At 31.0% G+C, this 18676-nt stretch overlaps 1 protein-coding gene across 2 annotated transcripts in view; it reads left to right on the top strand.

Moving 5' to 3' along the window:
• The first annotated feature begins 16491 nt into the window (after positions 1-16491).
• Positions 16492-18676, top strand: part of LOC111683864 (5-hydroxytryptamine receptor 2B) — a 30768-nt gene continuing 28583 nt past the window's right edge. For both annotated transcript variants that reach the window (XM_046955333.1, XM_046955332.1), the window contains exon 1: positions 16492-17021. The gene's annotated coding sequence lies outside the window, so the exon portion shown is untranslated. The remainder of the gene's footprint in view (positions 17022-18676) is intronic.

The raw sequence follows: 18676 nt of genomic DNA, 5'->3' as shown, positions 1-18676 counted from the left end.
CTTTACAAAAAATAAAAATTTTATAAAAGTAAAAATTGTAAAAATATACTCATGGTGTAGGGTATTATATGGTCGGCCATGCCCGACTATACTTTCCTACTTGTTTCTTTTGAAAACAAACCGCCGGGTGAGTAAAAAAACCAACGCACCATTGCCTTTAAATACCTTTCCAGCAGGTTGCAATTTTTTTACATGGACCAGCCTGTTAATGTAAGTACAAGGACTTTGTTCATATACTCGAGCTATCTAATCACTGACCATTGCCGCCCCTTGCTTTAATTTCGAGATATAAAACATCAATTTTGTTTACAGCCTCGCAGATAGGATGGATACTGTAGAGAAGGCAATAGCACCTAGAAACGTATACGGTAGACCGTGGTACGACTCCGTCAAATAAACTGAAACTTTGTTTTTACTCACAGGGATACACTGTGGTAATTCTGTTATGAACAGAGTTTACTCTGAACATACATGGACAAAGAAGGACACCTTTCATCTAACATTAATAAACCCAGAACACACTCATTAAAGTATACGGGAGGGCGAGGCCCACATACCTTTACATTCATCCCGTATTATATACAATTGACACCAACCAATTTCCAACGCTTATTTCCTCATTCACTTCTCTGTGGGGTGTCTGTTGTCTTCGGCAACAGCACCGAACTTATCCCGAAATATTGACATTACCTTATATCATTCCTAAACCTGTCACTTACTCTTCCAGCGAATTTCAGTGTAAAACACAGCCTCTATGTAGATTCCGAAGGAACCTTAATCAACTAGCCAGCCAGGATATAGTCCTGTGGGCAACAGGCCACCTTTAGTACCAGATTGTGTGGTTCTATGGTTAGAGCCTATGTTAAATCATACCAAGGACAGCCTAGGAGTGTAGTAACATCATCACTTTCTAGTCCCGGCAGACTAGGGGTAGAGGGTAGCAACTCTATTCCCCAAGCATGCCCCAGGGGAGTGCAAGACAGGAGATGTAAGCAACTAATGAAAATGAAATAAAATAAAAGGATTTTAAAAATTCAGAAAAATGAAGACTTAGAGAGAAAGAGAGAGTTGGTCTGAGGATTGTGCGAAAGGAACAAAATGTCTTGAATCATTGACAATAGCATTTTGCACCGACATACTAATCACCCATTTACATATTTATATATAAGAAGGTATCAGCAGGGTTACAACCATAGCCTATACTGCAACGTAAAGTTTCCATATTCAACACCCCGAACATATCCTAAGGGAAAAACTTACAACTCTAGACAAAATTATATAAATGACTATTTTATTTTCAAATTACTCCTTGTCTTTTACCTAGACATGTTTTAGTAATTATGGTTAACAAGGTTATTTAATTAAATTGTATACTTTTGAAAACAAATTGCTTAATTTATAATAAATGTATATATCATTAAGGATATGATATGGATATTAAAAAAATACATATAAAAAAGAGTTTAATAAATAAAGTAGTTTTACTAACATTATTACAAACACATTTTTTTGCTACAGTAATTTAAATTGTTGTTTTACTATAGTTTTTTTTTGTGGTAATTTAACACAGCTTGTGTCAACATTATATTTTAGTTTTGTACTTTTTTGTTGTTGTTGTTTTTTGTTTTTATTGTATTTAACAATTTTTATTACCTTTTAACATAAAAACATATATAAATAAGCATTTAGTATTTAGTATTAGTGTATATAAGGTTAATATCAAAAAAACATATTCGCAAATTTTAACCAAAATTTTAACTTAAGGTATATATTTTGTTACAGCACAGCTTAGGGAATGTAAAGGGCATTAGCTAACATGTTTAACTTTAGTAATTTTTAAATATAATTATCTTTTTGACATTTAACTACCGCCCTAATATTTCTATCGAAAAAGATATGTAAATATGTATGTACTTGTGGTAAATGTCTAAAACTACTTTATTAAACAATAAAAACAACTACAGCAACAAAACTACTTAGTATCAAACATCAAAAGAGATTTTTATTTTCTCAATACTTGACAAACACATCTTGATAACGAGAGTAGGTGTGTAGTATTATACATATTAGGGATGTACTTAAAACAACTATTATATTCATTCAACCTTTCCCGAGTATGATACTCATCAACTTTGAGTCAACGTGAAAGCTTTTTATTTCTCTCTGCATATGTAAAGTTGAACTTACAATGATGTTAAGTGATCCTGCTCATCAACGTTAAGGTAACTGGGAAACAATTTCTCTCTGCACATGTAAAGTTTAACTTACAATCATGTTAAATGAGATTTGAAAAAGAGCACTTCTATTGGAGACACAGAAATACAATACGACAAATCAAGCAAAATATTGGTCATATTTGATGGGGCATATAATGTAAGAGTTCGTTAACGATCATGAGGTCATCACAGGCGAAATCAATATCAAAGAAAACAACTATAAACACTAAATGATTCTACCTAGAATAATTCCAGGACAATGATATAAAGAGCATGTAAGCGGAAACCACTTTTGAACGCTTACTTTCATTACTCATGGGAGAGTAGTTACATACATATAAATGAATCGAGAAGAAATATTGTGTGTAGCGCAACTACAAAGTGGGACAAGAATATTGGAATGCTATACATGAGTGCCTGGCATATAGTCCTATTTTACGGTGGTACTTATCCAACCACTGGGTGAGTAAAAATAACAACCCACCACTGCCCCTTTGTGTATCTTGTTGCAATTTTTGGGCCGATCCATGCACAAGCACTTTGCTCAAGTACTAGAGCTATCTATTCTCTGAACATGACAACCATGAAGCTGGGATGACCTCTGTTGTGTCGGCAAACAGCACCTAGAGACGTACTTGGTAGGCCGAAATACTAACAGGGACACTCATAAGAGGATATCATACTTACATACATATTAATGAATTGAGAAGTAATATTATTTGTAGCGCAACTACAAAGTGGTACAAGAATGTCGAAATGTTTTATGAGAGTACCTGGAGTGTAGTACTATTTCACGGTGGGATTTGTTCAAACTCTGGATGAGTAAAGCTAACAACTCACCACCGCCCCTTGGTGTATTTTGTTGCAATTTTTGCACATGGATAGGCCCGTCCATGTACAAGCACTTTGCTCAAGTACTCAAGCTATCTAATTTCTGACCATTGCTGCCCTGTTGCTTAACTTCTGAGATGTAAAACATAACTTTCGTTTACAACCACGTAGATGGGATGACCTCTGTTGAGTCGGCAACAGCATCTAGAAACCTATCCGGGAGACCAAAGTACAAATCCATTAAATAAACCGAAACTGTGTTCTTACTCACAGGGACACAATGTGGTAATTCTGGCATGAACAGAATTTACTCTGAATATACCTTGGCAAGGAAGGAAAATTCATTGAGGCTCGCATACATTAATCCCGTATCACATACATTCGACACCAACCCATTTCCAAAGCTCAGTCCCACAGTCACTACTCTGTGTTGTATCTGCCCTTTCCGCAATTTTGGTTTTAAACCACAGCCACTTCGTGGATAACGAAGAAACTTCATCCAACTGACCAGCCAAGACATAGTACTGCGGACGACTAGCCACCTATAGTACCAGATTGTGTGGTTCTTTGGTTAGACTCCATCTCAAATCATACCAAGGAGTAGCCGAGGAGTACAGTGACATCAACACTTTATATTAGACTGGTAGCACCTCTATATCTCGGGATTGCAATACACCAAGATGGGATCTATCATCAAGGAAACATGCCCCGGTGGAGACAAAGTGACACACTTGAAACTTGATTTCTTTTTTACTGCATTCTATGAAATTATATGGTTAATATCTACAGACTTCAGACAAAACCTACCGGTATTGACCAACAAGCACTTCAAAGCTTATATAACAACGTCAACAACACGTAATTTTTCAAAAACTTACATGAATCTCTGAAAACTTACCAATGAGGATCATATAATAATTTACATAAAATACAGGAAATGAAAGTAAATCGACCATGTTACATGATCACATAATCATCCATATAAATCAATGGAAATGAATGTATATCACATATATTGTACATAAGTGTAAACGGATCGGATCTCTTTATCACGGACCTCTCAAACCTTTCCAACAGGAAACCTATAATTATTCTAAATAAATAACTGGAAATAGAGGTAAATCGGTCAAACTATTAGGGAGAATACTGATATTTTTAGAAGTATGGGTGTACTAGGTAAGTGGCTTACATTGTAGGATGCAGCAAACCATGCGAAATGAAAATGCTTTTGGGGACGTAATATGTTCCCACGATTTGTAATGGATAACAATTTCTTCCATAATTTCTTCCATAATTTCTTCCATAATAAATATTTCTAAACTACTTAGACTACTTTTTCTCAAAAACAGAAAGGAGAACGTAAAACAATATTTAAAAAAGTGTAGTCCCCGATTTATCAAGGATTTATAGAACAAAATTTGCAAAATAATATGTCTTATAAATCTTTGATAAATTGTTATAAATAAAACCTTTAGTTACAAGTTTCGACTAAATTTTCCTAGTAAAACTAAAAACACTAAACACTTTCATATCAATATTTTAGTGCCAGTCTAATGTCTTCAACACACTGTATTTACTATATGATCTTAGGTATATATTTGTATTTTATTTGTATAATACAATAATAAAAACTTCTTAAATTGTTTTTTATTTTATAGCATTCTTTATTTTTACTTGTTCCTTTTTTTCTTCCTCTATTTAGGGTGCTGTTATGCGAATATAAGATTTAATTTACTTTTTTTTTCTTTTGCATACCTAAAGTATAACCAACAGCACTGAAGCATTAGAGTAAACTACGAAAGAGGATTATGATGGTCGTAGAAAACGCAATTTTCTTAATACTGTTGCACGTAAAAATAAATAATATTAAATAAGATTTGCTATTGAAATTGTGAAAAAAATATAATTGGGTGACCAATAGGATTTGCAGTAGGTATTTAGTTATCAAATTTAATAAAAAAATGTTTCGTTTTTTTCATCAAGGGTTGTCAAAATTGATTTGACAGGGAAAAGGGAATATATTTTGGACACAAAAATAAACTGTTATATTATAGTTTTTTTGTAAAAAGTTAAAATTTAAATAAAACTTGGAAATAAATTATATATTTAAAAAATGCTTTGAAAAAAAAACTTTCAAACTAAAACACCCCTACATAAGCTTTAATTTTAAAGGGGTAGTAAACACCTGCAAAAATAATTAAATATTTACGGAAATAAAAAGGGTTTAGTTAAGCACAAAAAAATATTTGTTTATGTTAAAGAAAATTTTCTCATTTTTTTTCTTTGTCCTCTGTTTAATCAATAAGTATTTAATTGTATGCAAAATTAAGTAAAATAGAATTGTTAAAAAAAGAAACAAGTAAGAAATTATAGTTGGGCGAGGCTGACCATATAATACCCTACACCTGTTACCAAAATTAAATGTGATTTAGTACCTTGCTTCGGATATACTAAAGCCATTTATTGTTAAATAAATTTGTGGACATTTAAGTCAAATTTTGTTGTGGATCAACTATACAAAGTTCAGAGATCAGCATGCATTGCAATAACAGGTGCTATAAGAACTAGTCCTTCAGAAGCTCTGAACACTATATTGCACATCCTACCCATACATCTGCACATAATGGCCATATCTACCTGCAGCGCAGTGAGGCTAAACTCATCCGGAAGTTGGAGATATAGAACATATGGACACGCTTAGATTTTAAGCTTGTTACCCCCAATCTTGAACCAACCATCCGATTATATTGTCCCACACACGGACTTTGACAGAGTCTTTAAGGTCAGAGTTTCTTTCAGGAGCGATTGGAGTAAAGGTAATCTACCGAGCGAATATACCACCACCAGAATCTTTACGGATGGTTCTAAAATGAACTGCGGCATTGGTTCTGGTGTCTTCTGTGAAGAAGCTGGGGTAAGTATATCCCACCGTCTTCACAACAACTATAGTGTCTTTCAGGCTGAAATATTTGCGATAATGTCAGCCTGTAGGGTATTACATGACCTCACTATTCCCGGCAACATAGGAATTTTTGTCAATAGTCAAGCGGCACTTCTCTCACTCAACTCTTATACTACCACTTCCTTATTAGTTAGACAATGCCAAAAGCTGGGTCGGCTGTCTGACATTACCTACGGTAATGAACAAACAGATGAACTTGCAAGAACGGGATCTGTTCTTGATATTTCCGACGCCGTTTCAGTAGCAACTCCATTAAGTTACATCAAGAGCAATATCCTCAGATTCTTTCTTTAAAAAGCTGAAAATAGGTGGAATAATCTGGACTCATGTAAAGGGGCCATGTTATTGTGAGAAACGCACAAGACAGGCAGGACATATCGAGGCTGATAGCAGGCCTTATAATTATAAAAGTCATGAGAATCATCAAAGCTAGTACACGAGTATATTAAAAATAATTATGAGCTTAAAAGCCCTATTCGGCGGGTTCAGTTGTATGGGGGCTAGGAAAAATACTGGACCAATATTAAGCATTTTCAATAGGCCTAGTCTTGGGTATCATAGAAGATCATATACCAAATTTCATTGAATTATCTTCAAAATTGCGACCTGTAGTTTGATTACAAAGTTTACAAGCCCTAATCGAGGTTTCAATTGTATAGGGGCTAGGTAAAATAATGAACCGATCTTAATCTTTTTCAATATACATCGTCCCTGATACAATAGAAGCTTTTTGAATTTTATTGAATCATCTTCGAAATTGCGACCTGTAGTTTGATTACAAGGCTTTCATGCACGGACAGAGAGAGACAGACAGACAAACAAACAGACAGAAGGACGGACATAGCTAAATCGACTAAGAACATTTTCTATGATGGGTTTACAACAAATATTATGGTGCGTTACAATCACCAGCACAAACCCAATATAACTTCACAAATAAAGTGGTGTAGGTTAAAAAAAATAGTGGATAAATACAAACATTTAACAACCTACACCAGTTTAATTTTGACATGCTTACATCACTAATATTGATGAGTCTCTCCGCATCTCGCTGTTAAGGTAATCCGGGGGAAAACAGGTACCTCCGGAACCTATAGTATTTCGGGAGTTCAATCAATTTATGTCAAATGTATCGTCAACCTTGCTTTGAAATAATTTGACTTTGGGTCAACCCAATATACCTATTTTATCAGGTATCACGGAAAGTCGTAGAGAGCAGGTCAGAGATTCTCAGTCCATCATGGCCTGGTTTTTTGGAGAGCTCCTTTATGTTTATATATATTGTCTGTGATTTCTTGGAAAGATAACATTGGTTAATGGCTGATACATGGTAAAATCTATATTCGGGATAAATTTGATACTGTTGCCGAAAAGTAAACATATATTCCTAAAAAAAGTAAAATTTGCATTAGGCAAGTCTTGGTATCCAAGTACTAGAATATGGTATACTCAAGCCGTATACATTAGATGAATGATTTGAAGAAATGTGAAGTGTGCTGGGTTGAATGGCGCTGAATGAACGATATCTTTTAAAAGTAACACCATTGTATTTTATTTTATTTTCAAGGTATGGGCCGCTGGAATAATGTACAAAAATTTCCAATTGCGTGTCCTGTGCAAGTTACAACGGGGCAATAGTTATTCGTTTAACAGCTCACCCTGGAATTGTCATCATACTACAATAAAATAAAGACTCCAATGCAGCTGCTCATATATAGAGCTTTTCGAGTTCGCATTTTGGATCAATGTTTAATAGAGGTAATGTAGAGTGTAATTAAATAAATGATGAATATTCTAATACTTATTATTGTCTACGAAAGGAAATTAAAAGTAAAATGAAAGTAAATTAGAATGTAATTAGTGATGAAAGTAGTGTATCCTAGAAAACAAATTAAAAATGCAGGATTGCAAAAGGGGAAGTAATATTAAAGAATTTCCATAAATTGCTCTTATATTAAATAAAAAAAAACATTTTAAATATTTAAAAGAATAAAGGATTTTAATATTAAAATATAAATTTCCACCTGAAAAATTATGCAATTTTTAAATTATCTAAGTAAAAAGATTTTAACATCTTTAAACTGACCTCATTCTAATATGCACATATTAAATAAATTTGTATCTATTTTATTCAACCCTTAAAAACTTTTAAATTTCTTACAATATTCTTAAGACACCATAGTCGAAATTTTTTTTTTTTTGTAACAACTACTTTAATTGCAACAATTCCCGCAATAAAAGGAAGTGATTTACGTCACTTAAAAAACTACTTTCTCACAATTGATTAAAGTGTTGCAACAAAGAGAATAAACTTCCTGTGTTTCTTTTTAAGAAAAAAACTAGATACACTTAAATAAACTGAAATCATTGCAAAAAAAAAACGAAAAAAAAACAAATAAGAAATTATAGTTGGGCGAGGCCGACCATATAATGCAGTACACCTGTTACAATGTGAATAAAGCATTTAAGTTCATTTGTACCTTGCCTCAGATATATTTTAGCCATTTATTGTTGAATAAAATTGTGGACATATAAGTCAAATTTTGAAGGGGGCTTTTTACGGGGGCTAGGGTCAAATGAGGCCCTATAATTAAAAAAGTCCATGAGGGTCATCAAGTATAGCAAAAACTTGGTTCAACAGCTTTTTTTAAAGATACAATTATATTAAACATAATTATGAACTTAAAAGCTCCATTCGCCGGGTTCAGTTGTATGGGGGATAGGTGAAGTAATGAACCGATATAAACAATTTTTATTCCCTGGGACAATAGAAGATCATCTACCAAATTTCATTGAATTTTCTTCAAAATTCCGACCAGTAGTTTCATTAAATTATTTACAAATATTTTAATTATTTAGTGAAATAATGTTCCTATTTTAATCATTTTTAATAGGCTTCATCCATGAAACAAAAGACGTTAATGTACCAAATTTTATTGAATTATCTTCGAAATTGCGACCTACATATTGATTACAAAGTTTACATGGACGGACATACAGAACGAAAGACAGACAGACGGATGGACGGACGGACGGACAGACAGACGGACATATCTAAATCGACTCAAAAAATGATTCTGAGCCGATTAGTATACTTTAAGGTGGGTATAGGACTAATATTATTGTGCGTTACAAACATCAGCACAAACCCCTTATACCCTCCCCACTAATGTAATGTAACGTATAACCAGATGAATATAATGTAACTATAACTTGCGACACAAATCCATTACTTCTTTTTGTTTCGTTTAAAATAATATATATAAAGTTTCGATTTCAAAAAAAAAGTACATAATCAGTAATATCTTATAACTAGTTTCCGGAATATTATACGTGATTTGCAGTCATACACTGAAAAGAATTAGTATGTAGCCTTTTTTTCATACTTGTATGCATGTAAAATTAATTATATTATTTAGTCTTAAATACCTCAAGAAGTTTATGCATCATGCATTTGTGCTGATGTTCAGAACTCAAATAATCTATATAGTTTATTATCTGGCTTAGTCAATAATCTAGTCCACAGTCAAGCCTATAGTCTAGTATATAGTCAAGTCAATAGTCTAGTTTGAAGTCAGTTTTATAAACTAGTCTATAGTATATTCTGTAATATTTTGTTTTATTTAGTGTATTCTATAGACTGTGATCTAGTCTATATTCGAATAAATAGTAAAGCCTGTAATCTGACCTAGAGTGTATTCTAAAGTCTTGATGTTTTCTAAAATTAAGCGTTACGATAAAACATTCACATCACGGAATCGAAAAGAATGTCTGCTTAAAACTTTAGCGTAATTTGTAAATATAGATATATACGAAATGTTGACACACATTCAATTTTCTACTTCCTACTTTTGTAATTTTCTACTACAAAGTTTTCTATTTGTTTTTCAATTTTTATTTTTTTTAGAGTTTATTAAACTACAATGTCAATATAATACTTTTGTAATACTTACTTATATTACAAACATTATCCATATTTATTTTTTCTTGGGTAAGCACAATCATTGTTTTGTCTTTGATGTGCGACAATAATCATGCAACTTGATGCAACTGTTGTCTATCACTCTTTCAACTAGGTTGGTGCTTAGTAACATAGAACAAAATAAAGGAAACAAAAGAATCCATTAGAAAGTATAAACAAAAACCTAGTCTGTATGAAGTAATATTGCACAATGGTATTGAATATCAAGAGTGTTGCTGAGACCAAAGGAACAAAATCTGTAATCGCTTTTATTTCCTTCTAAAATTCGATTTTTGAGTGTCCATTTTCTGGCTAAACTAGATGAGCTAGAGCCAAAAGGACTAAAAACTGTGAACACTTTTACTTCCTTTTGTAACTCGCTTTTTGAATGAAAACATAAAAGTCCATTTTCTGGCTAAAGTAGATGAGCTAAGGCCAAAAGGGCGAAAACCTGTGATTACTTTTATTTCCTTCTGAAACTCATTTTTGGAGAGAAAACATAAAAGTTCATTCTATGGCTAAACTAGATGAGCTAGGGCCAAAAACTAAAATTTGTGATCACTTTTATTTCCTTCTGTAACTCGGTTTTCGAGTGAAAACATAAAAGTAAATTTCCTGGCTAAACTAGATGAGCTATGGCAGAAAGGACGAAAATCTGTGATCACTTTTCCTTCTTAAACTTTGTTGTTTAGTGAAAACATAAAAGTCCATTGAGCTGAGAGCTGAGTCTAGATGAGCTGAGACCAAAAGAACAAAAATCTGTAATCACTTTTATTTCCATCTGAATCCAGGTTTTTGAGTGAAAAGATAAATGTCCATTTTATGGCTAAACTAGATAACCTAGGGCCAAAAGGATAAAAATCTGTGATCACTTATATTTCGTTATAAAATTCGTTTTTTGAGTGAAAGCATAAAGGTCAATCTTCTGGCTAATCTAGATGAGCTAATATCTAAAGGACAAAAATATGTGATCATCTTTATTTCCTTCTAAAACGCAGTTTTTGAGGGAAAATATAAAAGCCCATTTTCAGGCTAAACTATATAAGCTAGAGCCAAAAGGACGAAAATCTGCGGTCACTATTACTTCTTTCTGAAATTCGATTTTTGAGCTCAAACATAAAAGTCAAATTTTTTGCTAAATTAGATGAGCTAGAACCTAATTTTTTTTGTGTAAAGACACAAAAGACCATTTTTTGGCTGAACTATGGCCAAAGTGATAAAAATCTGTAATCACTGTGAGCAAGGTCGAAATTGACGAAGATCTGTGATCACTTTTTTTGACAAAAGAATTAATATCTGACCAAAAGGGTAATATCACGTTTATTTCCTTCCAAAACTCAATTGTATCTCAATATTTTAGACGAGTGTCGCATATTTCAGAAACCTTTTGTTTTTTTTCACTTAGAAACCGTTTCCAGATATATATTATTCTAACTTCTTACCGAAAAGACGACCAAAATACACATCATTATGTAATACTCTCTTTTTTTTAAATTGTTTATTAAAAATTTTCTATTTTTAAGTAATTTTCTCCTCAAATAAGAAACAAGAAAAGAAAAGAGAACAATAGTACCAGAAACTGAAGATGAAAAAAATACACAAATTTCTTTTTCAATCACAAAAGAACAACACATACGTTATCGACTTATCATTTGTTAATATCAAATGACCCTTATATCAAATGAACAATGCCTGTTTTGTTTGAAACATGCATGAGTGTCAGTACAGTACCCAACAGGATAAAAGGACCTGTTGGTAATTCAACTCTAAAACTTGAGACTTGTTTCACAGGTTAAAGGTTAAACCTTTCCTAACAAGTGTTTGTTCAATCATTATGTTATCGAAATGTTTCAGCGAATTGTCGGGTTGTTGATAAATACATTCATTATTAAATTTATGGATATAAGAACAAATGGCATAATTCAATTTATGAAAACTATGTTAGAACAATTTAAAAAATGTCTATACTCGACTGCATTTAATGTAACTTTGTTTATTAAAATTGTTTGATAATTAAAGAAATAAACGTTGATTTAAAATACAATTAAGTATTATTTTATATTAAATTATTTCTTTAAATATTTTTAATTTAAAGTTTAATAAAACTAGTTAAGTCATTTTTCCTTGTTGTTATAGACATGTATAGTTTTGTGCAAATGCCTTTAAATAGCTTTATATGTTTGTTTGTTTGTTCCATAAACGTATTGCCTTTAGGTTAAAACATCAAAAGTATTTAAACTTAAAGAATTTGGCACTTTTATCCCTCAGTAGAATACTTAACAACTTGTACTAAAAATTACATACTCATACAAATGTTGCTCGACTATTGGGTTGGTTAATAAGTAATTTCGTTAAATGGCAAACAAACAAACAAACAAACATGTGTTGCACGTCTTCAATTAGAAAATTTAAAATATTTATGAAAGTATCAACATATGTGACGTATACGTAATATTTAATTAATATGTTAATTAAATATTAAGTATACGTATATATTATCCCAAAAAGATAAGATTCTATAAATTTTGTGTTTTCGTGTGGAAAAAATTCTGCTGGGTATCAGCTGAAACATTTTTCTTTTGGATGGCACTCCTTTTTAAGTTTGTTAAAGTCTGTGGTATATTTTAGTTTACCCAGAAAATCTGAAAATGAAGTTATGGTCAGTGATGTCTCGTGTATTAGATACTAGTCTTAATGTGTCTCACTTATCCGACACATTCATTGAAAAAAAGATACCAAACATTTATTCTAGTTACACGGCAGGATAGAGATTTATCCTGCGTTCTTAGTTTTTCATTTCGTGATCCTGTGTTCTTTTTAAAGGACTTTAAAATGTGCATTTTTCAAAAAATATTTAAAAATACTTGTACTGAACAAACAAAGCTAAATTTGATATCTAACAAACAGATAGAGTTGTAAAATATTTTTTTGTTTTTTTTATTTTATTCTGCCAGGACCAAAAGATAAAAACATGTCTTTCAAATTTTTTTTGAAAAAATAGTATCGAAAATCTTAATAAATATTAAGGGATACAAATTTTAAAAGACTTTTCAACATCTTTTTATCCTGGCAGTATAAAATAAAAATTATACAAAATATTTTCCAACTCTTCTTGTTTTCTAGACATCAAATTTGGCATTGTTTGATGAGTAGGAGTATTTTTAAATATTTTTTAAAAGCTGTTCTTTCTAAAAATTTGAAGTCCTTTAAAAAGTACACAGGATCACGAAATGTAAAACTTAAAACGCAGTTATTCTCCATTAAATTTATAGTTTCAGGTGTATACCATGTAATTCATGTCTAACGGATTTTTTCTTTTTTTGTGCTGTTATAAACAAACATTCTTTAAAAAAAAAAAAACACACACAACTACCACTAGTGCAGCCAGAAGGCATTATTCTGGAAACCAGGACAAGACAACATACTAAAATCAAAACTAAGGATCACCAGTTTGCGTGATACAATATATGTGTTTCAACACTTAGTTAAATCACCAGTCAGTATATTAAACAAGTAGGAAAGTATAGTCGGGCATGCCCGACCATATAATACCCTACACCATGAGTAGATTTTTAAAATTTTTACTTTTTATAACATTTTTATTTTTTGTAAAGAAACTTTTATGTTGAATATTTCCATAATTCCAAAATATTTAAGCCATTTATTGATAAAAAAACTAAAATTTCTAAATAAGGCTTTATATTGGTCAAATATGGGCCGATCCTCGGTAAATTTGGGAGAAGTATATATTTCTAAATTACAGTTAGTTTTGTTGAGTTTCATTGCGATACAAATGGTTACAAGTCAATTTTAGACGTTTACGACGTTTACGATCCTTACGAAAATCTGCAGTATCATTTATACTTATAAAAAACTTATTTGTGCCAATTTTTAGAGAGATAGCAGAATATTTGACGTAATTATAGCATAAAAAGTTCAAATCGGGAGGTACGGTTGTATGGGGGCTAGGTGAAATAATGGACCGATTTCAACAATTTTCAATAGGCTTCGTCCTTGTGCCAAAAAACATGCTTGGTCCAAATTTCATCAAGTTATCTTGAAAATTGCGTCTGTACCTTGCGCACAAGGTTTACATGGACAGCCAGCCAGCCAGCCGGACAGACGGACATATCTTAATCGACTTAAAAAATGATTCTGAATCGATCGGTATACTTTAAGGTGGCTATTGGACCAATATTTTTGTATGTTACAAACATTAGCGCAAACGTATAATACCCTCCCCACTATTGTGGTGTAGGGTATAAAAAGTGGATAATTTTAAAAAATAAGGCAGTTAATTTGTTCTTGAACAATATTGTGTAATATTTTTACGTATTATTAACAAAGAAAAGAGATTTTCTACATTTCATAGCAGAGTAAGGGTAAATATGGGCCGTAGGGCTTTCTTAAAATCAGGAACAATATGAACAACATTTCGAAGAAACAATGGAAATTTTTCCCAAAGTTTATCATGTTAAACAATTAGATGAGGAAGAGTTAGAGATGGATAAACGCATAGTCAAGTGTTCATTTAGATTAAATTCAAAAGAAACTATAGTTAAGACACCATCATCGACCAGAAGAGCTAAAGCAAAGTCAATTAAATGTCAATCCAATGTGGGCACTTTATCTGATTGTTTGCCTTATAAATGTTGGTCTACCTTAAAGTTATTTATGTAGATTTTAATCGTTTTATTAGAAATTATAAGTGAATTTTGACCTTCAAGACATTTTCTAAAGGGGAGTTTGTATGAGGGCTAGGGCCAAATGAGGCCCGATCACTTTAAAATTCAAAGTGTCATTTATCGTTCTATAAAACTAAGTTTTGCAAATTTTTGTTGACACAATAGAACATTTAACGTAATTAGCCTAAAAACCCGATTCGGGGGGTACGGTTGTATGGGGCTAGGCAAAATTATGGACCGATTTCAGTAGCGTTCATCCTTGATTCAATAAAGGAGTATGTGCCGAATTTCATCAAATTATCTTGAAAATTGCCTGTAGCGAGCGAACAAAGTTTACATGGACACACAGACAGACAGAAGGACAGACAGACGGACATAGCTAAATCGACTCAGAAAGTGATTCTGAGCCGATTGGTATACTTTAAGGTGGGTCTAGAAACAATATTTTTGGGTATTACAAACATCAGCACAAACGCATAATACCCTCCCCACTATAGTCGTGTAGGGTATAAAAAGGCCAAATTTATATTTTCACGACCAGTTTATAGTACAGGCAGACTAGAGGTAATGATGGCATCACTTTTTTCCCATTTGCAATCACACCAAGATTGGCGAAAGTTCGTCAAGATAACATGCCCCGCAGAAAAAAGGAAATGTAATTTATATATGGATTTCAAAACCATCAAAATTCCCCCCATTAGAGAAGCGAAAAAATTTCTTCACTAACCCTATACTTTAACATCCTAAAAGGCCTATACATGCTTGAGCTGGCAATTTAGTTCCTACAACTATTTTTTTTCTTTCTCTATCATCATTCAACAGATAAAAGTGTATACGTTTTAAGGGTTCTTTTTGTTTTTTGTTTCTTCTTGTCATTTTATAGAAAAAAAAACAAAAAAACAAAAACGCTTAACAAAAAATGACTTAAACTCTATTAGTATTATTTTTACCATTTGTTGTTATTAAAGCTTATAACAGAAAAAAAAAACACATTAACAAAGTTCGAAAGAGAAAAAAAATGTTAAGAGAATGAATGAAAATTAATTTTAAGAGAAAAAAAGTTTTTTAGTAATAACTCTACACACCGACATGCGCTTTACAAAAGTCTACACTGGCAAACAGCTGCTTAAGAAATATTTGACAGTTTGGTTTTTTTCTAAAATTTAATTTTCAATAGTTTGTCATATAAACGTAAAGTGAACAGGTGTATTAGACGGTAGATGATTAAAACTGTTATAAAAGAAAATAAAAAATAAATATAAATAAATAAACATGTGTATAGGTTTTTGAGACATGTTTTAAAGAATATAACAATAAAAATTTAAAAAAAAATTTTATACGATTTTATGTGTATGTATGTGTGTGTGTTTTTTTCTTTAGAGAAATTTAATCAAAATTTAAAAAAAAATTTATTAAAGAAATTAAATTAATAACTGAAAGTAAGAAAAAAATCTATAATCAAAATAATACTATAATGTTTATATAGTAAAGGAAAAACATCAACTGCAGCAGCAATAACAACAAAAAAACAACAACAACAACAAAAATCAAAACATTGGGTAATATATACTAAAGAAAATATAAGGATTTTACGCATGAAATACAAACAAGTATATATATCTCTATATATAATATATACAATAGCAGGATAAATATACTTATATATAAGTAAATATGTATAAAAATAATTGTGCCAGTGTTAGTGACAGATGTAAACTAAAGTACATTATTTATGGTATTGCTTCCTTTATATAATAAAAAAAAAGCACAAACAAAGTGTATGTAATCATTATTACTTTAACTATATATATTTCTATATATTTTGTATATAAACAGATTTTTTGTTGTTTATTTAAATTTTGTAAATATGTAAATAATAATTTGAATATAACATTAACTGTTAAAAACAATAAAATTACAAAAAAATTAAAATCCTAACAAAAATTAGTAAAAAAAAAAACAAAACACAAACATAACCAGGAATTGCTGTTTATATAAGTAGTTGCAACAAAAATATCCTTTAAAAGCATTTAATTCAACAAAAAAATCTTTAAAAAAAATAACTGCAATAATGAAAATTTTTAGTCAATTGCTAATTTAAATAAAACTTATAAAATAAGTGTTTTATTAAAAAAAAAAAAATTATATATAAATGTTTAAAATGTAGCCTAAAAAAATGTACGTACCCTTAGTAAACATCTAGAAAATATAAAATCACAAAAAAAATAAAATACTTTTTTTTAACTAAACATTACTTAAGCTTTGGACCAAAATATAAAAAACAAGCAAAAAACAAGAACTAACACTTAGCAGAAAACCACTATCAGAATCACACAACAAGTTACAACCGAAAGCATCATTAAAAGGTAAGTGAAGCATAACTTTAGTATCAACCACTTTTGAATTGGGTTAAGAGCAGCAACAGAAATTGTCATTATACTCATTGCACTATCTTCAACTTCATCATTATCACCATGATAATTATTATTGTATTCATTCTTATTACTATTGGCAGCAATAGCAACACATTAATTGTATCAATTAAAGAATATATAGTCGGTTATGGCCGGCCTTATAAGAACCTACACCAGTGATTATTTACAAAAAAATGTTGATTTTTTAAGGAGGTAATGATTTTATTCTCAATAACAATTACATTTGATATAATTGTAATTGAAGCTTTAGCAATAACAATTACTTATAATTGTAATTAAATTACAATTATTTGCAGTGTAGAAGGGGGACCATACGCCACTTTTTTTTGAGGCGGCCTCAAATAAAAACCACAATACATATTCTTAATTATTTCTAGGTTCGTATACTTAGATATGTTGGCTTTAGTTTTATTCCTTTCAATCTTTCCTAAGTTATCCTCATGTACATATTTTTTTAACTTTTCCGAACTGGCCAAGCATTACATATATTAGTCGCATGTGCCCCACGGGTAGTTCTCGGGTTTAGTTTCAATATTTTTTTTCGGGCTTCAAATTATATTCTCGAAAATATTATTATGTCTTATTGTTCGCTATTATTGACGTTCTAATACTGAACAATATATTATTTTCTCTCACAAAAAGCGAAAAAGTTAGCACAAAAAGTTCACACAGTGAAATATTTTCACAGCCCTTTGAAAAAACAATTAATCATGTCTGCCTTCCATCATATGTAAAGTTAATGTTTCAAATTTTCAGTGATGATAGACAGAATCGATAAACGAAAACAAAATTTGATAATGCGATAAAATCGATTATTCCGTTTTCAAGTTATTCGCTATTGGCAGATGTGCCCCTATGGCACATGATCCCCCTTCTACCCTAATTGTAATTGAAATTTTGAAAATTACAATTAGTTTAATTGGTTTTTGTAAATTACACAATACAAGTAATTGTAATTGAACCTGCAATTACATTGTAATGTAAATTTTAATGTAATTACATGTAATTACTTTGTGTAAGCATTACCTGTTATTTTTTGACTATTTTAACAATTTGTTGAAAATTAAAAGGAATTTTCTTAAAGAGTGGTTAAATCTGGATCTAATATGGACATATTTTATTAAATTTTAGTAAGGAGATTTATATATAGAATATCATCCTAATATAAGTGTTTATAAGTGAATTTTTAACCATCAAGTCATTTTTGGAAGGGAATTTTGAATGATGCCCCGATCATAACGATAATCAGCAGTAATTTGTAGAGATAAGGAGTGAGATCAAAAAATTCTTAACATACATATATGTTTATAAAGAAGAAACCACTAAACTTACAGCTTTATTTTCTTTTTATTTGATTCAAATTATTATTACAATTTACAAAAAAAAAATATTTTTATAGTTTTAATCACTAGTGATGAAATTTTGAACCCTTTTCGGAAACCCTTCCATTAACGTTTTTATAGTGCTTTCTGTCACTTTGCTCGAACATGTAGTCCATCTCCGTTTAAAATCTACCACACTTTTGGACACCTTTTTTGTACTCTTCAATTCTCTTTTAACAAGATCCCAATATCTCTCCATTGGCC

This window comes from Lucilia cuprina, chromosome 6, assembly GCF_022045245.1.
Source record: "Lucilia cuprina isolate Lc7/37 chromosome 6, ASM2204524v1, whole genome shotgun sequence".
In the NCBI taxonomy this organism is placed as follows: Eukaryota; Metazoa; Arthropoda; class Insecta; order Diptera; family Calliphoridae; genus Lucilia; species Lucilia cuprina.
The sequence above is the reverse complement of the archived record's forward strand: the minus strand, read 5'-3'. Positions and strand labels throughout refer to the sequence as shown.